Source organism: Didymella exigua (genome assembly GCF_010094145.1).
Source record: "Didymella exigua CBS 183.55 unplaced genomic scaffold M421scaffold_66, whole genome shotgun sequence".
In the NCBI taxonomy this organism is placed as follows: domain Eukaryota; kingdom Fungi; phylum Ascomycota; class Dothideomycetes; order Pleosporales; family Didymellaceae; genus Didymella; species Didymella exigua.
Window position 1 is genome coordinate 1 of NW_022984840.1, and position 9924 is coordinate 9924.

Below are 9924 nucleotides of genomic sequence, written 5' to 3' on the forward strand. Positions count from 1 at the left end.
AGTTAATAATTACTATAATCTAGTTATAACTAGCTTTATCTAGTAGAAAATCCTTAAAGTCTATACAAAGATATTGCATAGGTTAGTCTAGGATAGGTAAAGGGTGAAGGTAACCTTAGAGTTAGGTCTGCTTTAGATGTCCTCTTTAGCACAGAATACAGTTATAAACATAACATTAATAAGAAGTTTCTATACCTTTCTAGTAATATTTCTTAGATAATAACTAATAAGTCTTCTTTATGCTTAGATGCGCAGATAATACTTAGTTATAGACCTCCTAGATTAACTGTGTATAGAGGGTAGAGTCTACCTAAACACAGAGATAATCCTTGTAGAGTAATAGTCTATTACTAACGCAATACTAGTTAGGCAAACTTTCGCGTTCTAGACTAAAACTAGTCTAGTTGTCCTGTAGTAACGCTTTAATTAATTCTAACAAGTCTAGGTCTATATAGCGCTTGCTGGTACTAAGCACGTAGATTTGGGTGTTAGGTTGTTGATCTCCTATGTACTTCTAGGCGAGATCAGAGTTGATACAAGTGTTAAGTTGATTTAGGCCTAGGAAAACGCGTGAACAATTGTCTTGCTGGGCAACCTGTAAGTCACTCAGATCTTGTTCCCTACAGCTTAAGATGTCTGCTCTAGTGTTGCTTGCACCTAGAGTATACTTAATTTAAAAGTTAAACAGGGCTATAGTCTCTGCCTAACAAACTTGTCTTGCACTAAGTACTTTAGTTGTTATAAAGTACTCTAGTGCTCTATAGTTAGAGAACACTTAGACGCAAGATCAGGCACTTGTTAGTTCCACTCTCTACTTGCAAAAAGCTTAGTGTATGGCAAATAACTCCTTATTGTGTATCTCCTAGTTCAGCTCTAAACTAGATAAGACTTAGCTATAGAATGCAACTAGGTACTATTTTCTATTAGGGTGTTTTTGCAATAGTACTCCTGCAACCACACTATTAGAGGTGTTAGTTTCTAGTTTTGTATTGTATTTGGGGTTAAAATAGCACAGGGTTAGAATTAACAGTAAGGCTGTTTTTAGGTGCTTAAAAGCAACATCGCACTCTATAGTCTAGTTAAAGGGGATAGAGGGGCTTTGTAATATAATTAGCAGCTTAGCTACGCGAGAGAAATTAGGTACAAATTGTTAATAGAAACCTATAAATCCTAGAAACAATTTTACACTAGTAACAGTTGTAGGTTACTCCTAGTTTTATAAGGCTTCTACTTTGTTAGGGTTAACCTTAATTCCTTAGTTAGTGAGGATATAACCTAGATACTTTGTCCTTATAATGTAGAACTTGCTTTTCTTAATATTAGCCTAGAGTCCTGTAATTTACAACCTCTCTAGAACATTCTTAACATGTAACTAGTAAGTCCTAGGGTTGTTAGAGTAGATAAGGATGTTATTAAGGTAGGTAATATAAAAATTATTAAGATAGTTAATTAAAATATTATTTATATACTATTAATAGGTTGCAGGGCTGTTAGTTAATCTAAATAGTAGTACCTTATATTTATAGGTTCTATAACAAGTCTAAAAGGTTGTGTACTCCTTGAAGGCAGGATCTATCTATATTTAATTAAAGGCTGTGTAGATATCTAACTTAGAGAAGATCTTTGCTTTAGATAGTCGCGTAAGCAGCTTGTCTATGCGTGGTATTAGATACGCATCTTTCTAAGTTAGTTAGTTAAGCTTCTAATAGTCCACGCAGATGCGCAGATCGCCATTTGACTTGCAAACACACAGGATAGGAGAGGCAAACAGGCTGCTACTGCTTTTAATCTAGCCTTACTTAAGGTAGTCCTGCACATATCGCTTAGTTGCTTCTAGTTCCTCTAGATTTTACTTATACAGAGGACTGAAGTTATTTAGAAGGGGTTTAGTTAATATAATCTTGTAGTTATAGGGTTAGTGCTTAGGGAGTTCCTCAGTGGCTGTTTTACTAAACACATCCTAATATAGGTTGTAATAAGCTAGAAGTCGTGCGTTAATAAGCGCAGCATTCTTAGGGTTGTCCTCTAGTTTCTTATCTAAAATTAGTTAGTTTATCTTATACAAACTAGTTGTGAAGAATTTGTTTTCTTTTCTTTTTATATTAAAATAGAATGTATTTGCAGAAATAAGAGTAATAGAAGGCAAAGGGGAAGGATTTAGTAGGGTTTTAAGAGTTAGTTGCTGTATGTCTAGAGGTAAACTTAGAATTGCAGGAGGTGTAAACTTCTAACTTTTTAGCATGTAGAGTAATCCTCTAATTTAATAGATAACTAGTGTGCTGTGGCTTCTCTAATACTTATCCTGTTCCTATAAGTTGTTGCGTTATTAAATATTAAGAGTAACATGTTGCAATACAATGTTTTAACAGAGGGACATAAGTATTAGCAGAGTGGGGTTGTAAACAGCTAGGTACTAGTTAGGCTAAATAAGTTGAGAACGCTCTGAATCTAGCCAGAGCTTAAATCTTCTTAGCCACTAGATTCTAATAATGCAGTCTTGTAAACCTAAGTCTATAATTACAAAGGGATAGTTGTGTATCTTTCTGCTGTCTATAATTATGTAGAGTTAGATGTACTACATAACTAGGGTTAAAATCTAGTCCTTAAAACCTTTTACTAAAATCTTAAAGGGTAGCTTTTAGATAGGAATCTAAAGAGCTAAAGAAATTAAAGAAGTAATTTTAGAGTTAAGAAAAAGGTGTCCTTAAGCTCTAGTATTAATTAATAAGTTAATGCAGACACTAAGGCCTTTTAAGTATAAAATAGACTTAATAAGGAAATATAAACTACTAAATAAATAAGATAAATTAAGATTAGATAAGTTATAATAGTTTAGGCCTAGGAAGGGAACTCCTCCTAGGCTTCTTTGTTTCCTATCTAATTGTGGTTGTTAGTGTTGTAGTTATGTGTTTTAGAGGCGTCCACAAGGTCCTTATCACTAGCCAACTCAATCTTGCGTACGTGTGGGACTAGGCAGTTATTAGCGTAGTGTCCTGGCTTACCACAGTTATAGCAGTTACTAGGTGTTGGTGTTGGTGTAGATTCCTTGACAGGTCCAGGGGTCTTAGAGAAGGCCCTTAGAGCAGGTACGGATAGTGCTCTGCTTAGCTGACGTTAATACAATAACAAAGCATTATAATCTCTAGAAGGTGTGACCTTTTTAGCAGTGTCTAAACTAAAACAATTTTAGCTCTGCGTTAGAGGGGCACCAGAACATCTAAATATTCCTGTAGGGTTAGGTTAGTTGCTCTGCTCTATATTAAACGCAGTTAAGTGCTCTACTATAAGTTTAAACAAATTGTTCCACTACCTCTTAAAACCTAGGTTAGGTACACGAAGTCCCAAGGTAACCTTAGTCTATAGGTAGTAGAACCACTCTGTTCTAGGTACTTGTCCACGTATAGCTGCACTGAGAAAACGAGCTTTAAACGCAGGGAATGATTTGTTCTTGTCCATAGTAAGCTAGTTAAATATAGCTCTACTCTTAGCCTTCTTATTTCCTGTAATGAAATAGGACTTAAGAAGGGCAATTATCTCTTCAGCGTCCTAAAATAACTCTAAAGGAGTGTTAGCTAGATACTAAGGCTCTAGATATTCTTTAGCTAGGCCTGTTGTGTGTCCCTATACTAAGGCTATTTAAGCGCGCTCGCTCTAATAGTAATCCACGTTAATTTCTAATTAGTCTTGTATAGAGGCCTGCTATTGTTTAAAGGTTAGACTAGTTCTATTATTAAGATTATTAATCTTTAGGGTATATTTAGAAAGTTTCTGCCTAATATTATAGTCTAGGGGTGTCTTAGACTAGAACTATAATAGCTGTCAAGACATAGTTAGGATTAATTTAGTAGTTAGTAGTAGGTTATCTAATAGTTATTAGGAAGCCCTTAGTTAGGAGATTTTAGCACAATGTCTTGTAACTTCTTTTACTAGGTCTATCTTATTTAAGTCTAAATCTGCTTCTTAATTACTTTTAGCTATATTCTTTGCTACTAAGGTTTAATTAGGTAGTAGTTTAGAGGCCTTATTTGCTGCGCTCTAAACTTAGGCTAATCTTCTTGTAGGTTCCTTAGAACTAGGGGTGTTGCTGCCTAACATTAGTATTATCTCTAATTTAGGTAGGTTATTAGTAGTCTCCTAGTCTCTACCTTGGCGCTATCTAACGCGTCTTTTCTAAAGTAATCTAGACGTAATTGTCTTAGAAGTTCTAAACCTAAAGGCTTTAGTTGTTAGGAGATCTCTAGTATCCTAACTGTAGCTAAATACTAGATATAATAGTGTGTAGTGAATTAACTCTAATTCTACTAGGTTCTTAGGCGTAATTTGAAACAAACAAGTTGCAATATTATTTAGAGGCTATCACTAGCTAGGACAAGTTTTTCTGTATAATGTAACAACGCAGGCAAGAAGAGAGATATCTAGAATAGGTGTGAATCCGCTACAAGGCATATGGGAGTGCTAGGATAATAAGAACACCAGGATATATTCTCTACACCTATAGGTCTTGTACAAAAGGATATAGAAAAACTACTCTACAATGCTACAGTTCCTTGCTCCTTATATATAAGGGTTTAGTGGCAGTTTAGTGTGAGCTTATGCTATGCAACAAGGGCCATGGTCATGAGTCGCTAGAACTGTATCCTAGTGGTATCGGGTCACTGTTCGTAGAGCGTTGTTACATGTAGTAAGATTAGACATAATTCCTGCACTTACAAGGTAGAAATAGAGGACGCAGATAATAGTAAAGCTTCTAAATAATACTATCTAGGCCTGTAAACAATTATTTATTTGTGTTGTGTTGTGATATAGCGCTGCGCAGGCGTTCTGTTGTTGAAAGTGCGGCGCTCAGTTGGGTGCGGCGCTCGCTTGTGAAACACGTTACTCCTAATATATTTAAGACTTAGCACGCTAATATATCTTATACATTAACAAGGAAGGCTTCCTACTAGCCTTTAGGGATATATTCCTTAATATATTTATAAAGGTTAACTACTAAAAGGCCTTTAAGGTATAAGGGCTTATTCCTACTAATGCCTAGGTAGTGTTAGATTGCCTTAAAGTGCGGCTGTATACCCTACTAGCAGTACCTCTACCTAAAACACTGTAGCTATCTAAGACACTAGGCAATACACACAAGTTTAGGTCTTAATCTAAGCTTATAAGTAACTCCTTCTAATAATTACTAAGTATTATATAAGAAAGGTTCTTAAAGCTAATAAAAGGGGCTAAAGAGATACTATATAAAAATATTATTATTAAGGCCCACGTGCAAGAGCTTAAAGAGCAATTAGTAGTAATAACTAAAAGAAAATTGCGTGAGAGAAAGTAGATTTAGTATAGTGGCACACTTAAGTATGGCCTAGCAGCATTGCAGGTAGCTGCTGAGGCGTCTGTAGCAGCTTAGCTATCTAAGAAGACTTAGGGTAGAGGTAGTTAACTAGGAGCTTAATTAACTGTTTAGCACTGTAGGAACTACAGCAAGACTAGACACAACACATAAACGTGCTAGGAGGGTGTAGAAATATCTTCTAAATCTAATGTAAGCACGTAGTATACTAGGTTACTATTTAATAGTAAGTAGTTGTAGTTGTAGTAACTTGTGTTAGTTATGCTAAGAGAAACTGGCTAGTTTAGTGATTTGGCTGGCTTGGTGATAATCTACGTTAATTAACATTAATACATAATTGCATGTAACGACTCCACAAGCGAGCTGGCCACCCAAGCGAGCTGGCCACTTTTGCCAAGACTACACCGAACTTCACTCTCCCTGTAATGCCTCAACACAACAACGTAAAAAAGCCTTTAAATAAAACAGATATACAGCTTGCCCTTCAGGCTATCTAGCAAGACGCGACACTAAGCGTGCAATATGCTGCAGCAATATACTAGGTCTCTTAAAGAATCCTAGGCACGCGCCTTAATAGAACCTCTTCATAACGCGATTGCAAGCCTGACATAATAAGGATAACTAGTACTAAGGAGGAGGTGATTGTCCAGCATGTATTAAAGCTAGACAAGCGAGGATACCCACCCCAGCTTGCTGATGTGGAGGATATGGCTAATTCTCTGCTTGCTAAGCGCCACTAGCCCTACGTTAGCAAGAACTAGGCTACTAACTTTGTAAAACGTCAGCTAGGGCTTAAAGTTAAATTTAATTGCAAGTATAACTATAAGAGAGCTCTATGTAAGGATCCTACTAAGGTGATTAGGGACTAGTTCTAACTAGTAGAGAATACTAAAGCTAAGTATAGTATAACGTGGTTTATCACCAAGCCGCCAGGTATCACCAAACCGCCACCCCTCACCAACTTTTTTAGAGTCACTAACTATTACACAACTATTACGCTTAACCACAATACTACACTAATACTTATAATTACTATAATTACTCTTTAGAAGCAGCGCTATTATCTGCATCTAATATTTCTGCAGTGCAGGTGCGCAAATTGTGGCTAGTCTTGCTGCAACGTCCGCAGTGCCTCTCTTTGCGCACCTTCTTCCTAGACTGTTTAGATGCCTTACTACCACCACTGTCCTTCTTAGCTATTATATCCTGTACCTTACTAACTATAAGAGCCTCTTCTGTCTAGATATACTTTCTTTTGCGACTACGCTGCGCTGTTAGAGCCTTAATAGCCTTCTTTATGCTATCTATTTCCCTTCTCTGCAACACGTTAGCATGGTCTATCTGTGCAACCCCTCTAGTAAGTAAGTTAAGTGATTTTATAATAGGAGACAGGGGTGAATCTCTGTGCAATTGCATGCGCTTACAGATATACAACATTTATAACTTAACCTCCTTTGCGCTGGTTAGTGTTTTAGATTCCTATAGGGTAGTCTCTAGTGGTGGTGGTGTTGGCGTGCGAAGGACTACATCAAGCTTCAATAGCACTTGCTCTGGGTTAAAAGGAACTAGTCCTACGCCTCTAAAGCCTCTATAGATATTGTCTTTTGTAATAGCCTTGTAATAGGCTGTCTAGAAGCTAGTAAGGAAGAACTCTTTCTTAATTTATATCTTTAAATATTGTAACTAGGCATTAACCTTAATTAAGTACGCCCTCTTTAAGGGGCTAAAACAGGCCACATTAAGCAGCTGCAACAGGTGCAATAAGTGTAGGGGTATATACAAGGTAATAATCTTGTGTTCTGCGCAGTATTCCTTAAACTCTGCAGAGTTATAGCTCTTATAGCTATTAATAATAAGTAGATAGTAGGCACTAATAGTACACTCTTTTATAGACATATTAAAGTGCTTTAACTACTCTAGACTAAGCTTATTTATTGTCTAGCTATTCTTGCTAGTTGTAATTACCTAATTGCAAGGCAGATTAGGGTACTAGGTTGTAATTAGGACCTTGCCTTAGAAGATAATAAAGGGTAGGATAGCCTAGCTAGCAGCGCAGACACTAATAATAATTATAACCTACTCCTAATTACTAGGCTAGATATTCTTAGGGTTAGATTACTTCTCTAAGCCTGTAAACACTATCTTAGACCTAATTATGCCTATTATAAACCTAGTCTTATTAAAGTTGTAGGTATCTCTATCTAGGATTCTGTACCTCTCCTTTGTATTCCTAACTAGCTTAAACTAGGGTGTTATAACGCGTGTATCTTTATTTAGGGCTTATTAATAATTGTACAGTTAGCTATATTAAAGCTTAATTTATTAGGTACGCGTGTTAAACCTGTTTACCTAGAGCTTGCTAACAGGTCCTTCACCACGTGCAGCAAGTAGATTATTAGCTATATCTTGCACTATAGTCTTTATTGCGCCTATTCCTTGCCTGTCTAGCTTAAGTATATAGTTAACTATTACCTCCTCTTCTACCTTTATTAGCTTCTTTAAATTAGCCTTGCAATTGCGTTGTGCAAGCACTCCTGCGCGTTAGTCTCTTAATATTAATTAGGGAACACTAAAGGCCTTAGACGTGTAATTTATACTGTTAGGCATAGTAGCTTTTGTAGCTTAGATAGCAAGGTATAGTGTACCTTTGTTATAGGGTGATTGCGTGTTGCGTTGTAATAGTATTATAATAATTATTGTAATAGTCGCAAAATTGGCGAGGGGTGGCGGTTTGGTGATACCTGGCGGCTTGGTGATAAACCACGTTACAAGATAAAGACACCTACAACTTTAATAAGTCTAGCTTTATAATAGGTGTTATATTAACAGGAGCTGCTGTTACAGGCTCTAAGCGTTAAGGGAGACTAAAGGCAGTGCAGCAGGGCAACTAAGAGTGTACTAGTATCATCTAAGGCATCTGCGCGAAGGGCTGGTCTATCCTACCCTTTATTATTTTCTCTAGCAAGCACCACCTCTCTGCCTAGTATAAGGAGCCTAGTATACCTAATAACTAGGTTCTTAATATCTCTAACAACAGCTAGACTAACAACAAGCTTAGAGTTAAGTAGTTAAAGCACTTTAATAAGCACACAAAGGCGCGCACTATTAGCAGCTATTAGCTGCTTATTTAAGACAGCCACGAGAGCCATAACTTAGTTAAATTCTACTAGTACTGCGAGGAACACAAGATTATTACCCTTTGTATGCCTCCACACTTGTCGCACCTACTGCAGCCACTTGACGTAGGCTGTTTTGCCCTATTAAAGAAGGCCTATAGCTGCCAAGCCAAGCAGCTGATGCGCAGCAAGATTACTTGCATCACTAAACTTAAGTTCTTGCCGTGCTTTAAAGCAGCTTTTGACGCCTCTATTACAGAGAGTAATATCTAGGGAGGATTTAGAGGTGCTAGCCTAGTCCTACTTAACCTAGAGGCTGTGCTATTAAAGCTTAAAGTACAGCTACGCACGCTAACGCTACCTACTGTGGACAACAGTACGTGGGAGTCTAAAACACTAAGCAACACTATAGAATTTAGGTCTTAATTAAAGCTAATTTAAGAGAGGATTTAGAGACACGCTAATAGCTTGCTTACATCTATAGTTAATGCTCTTAATTAGCTTACTAAAGGCGCAGAGCTAATAGCGCATTTATTAGTTTTAGTGCGCAACTAGGTTACTGACCTACAGGCAGCTAACAAGGCTGCTACACGTTGTAAATTACACAAAAGGAAGCAATTATAGCAAGAGGGGACTCTAGTCTTTGCTAAGGGAGTGCAGCTAACTACTCTAAAGGAGTTTAAGGCCTGTAGTAATAGGAAGAAGGTAAAGAAGAGGTTGCGTGTTAATAGGAGCACTTAGTCTCTAAGGCGCTGTAGCATATGTAGCAAGATAGGGCACAACGCGCAAATATGCAGTAAAGATACACAGAGTACTACAGACTAGTTTAGTATACTGTGTAGTATAATATATTATAGTTGTGTGCTGTAATGTTGCAAAGTAGGTGCAGTATTGGTATGGTCTTGGCAAAAGTGGCCAGCTCGCTTGGGTGGCCAGCTCGCTTGTGGAGTACGTTACTTAGCTTTAATATTAGCTACTAGGCCAAACTAGCCCTAGATTACCTCAGGATCCTTACAGAGAGCTCGCTTGTAGTCGTACTTGTGATTAAAGACTACTTTGAGCTCCTCCTGACGCAAAACAAACGTGCTAGCCCAGTTTGAGCCAACAGGGGCCAAACCGCGCTCTTTCTGCAGAGAATTGGCCATATTAGTCACAGCTGCGAGCTAGGGGGGTTCTCCTCGCGCAGCTAGCTCAAGTATGTGCGTAACAATCACCTGCTCCTCAGCATTGGTCAGGTTCTGTGAGTTAGCCATAGTATTAGTACGTGAAGGTCGTCCAGCGCGTCTTGCGCGAAGTGTGGTTTCAGAGGCGCTGTAACTTGTTTTACAAGCGAGCGGGCCACCCTACCAACTTTGCGCACCTCTACAAGCGTATATCTCAACAACGTGATAACATAATATATAGATGTTTGCAGAGTAAATTAAGCAGTATCTAATGTATCTTTTCTACACGTACGTGAGTTAT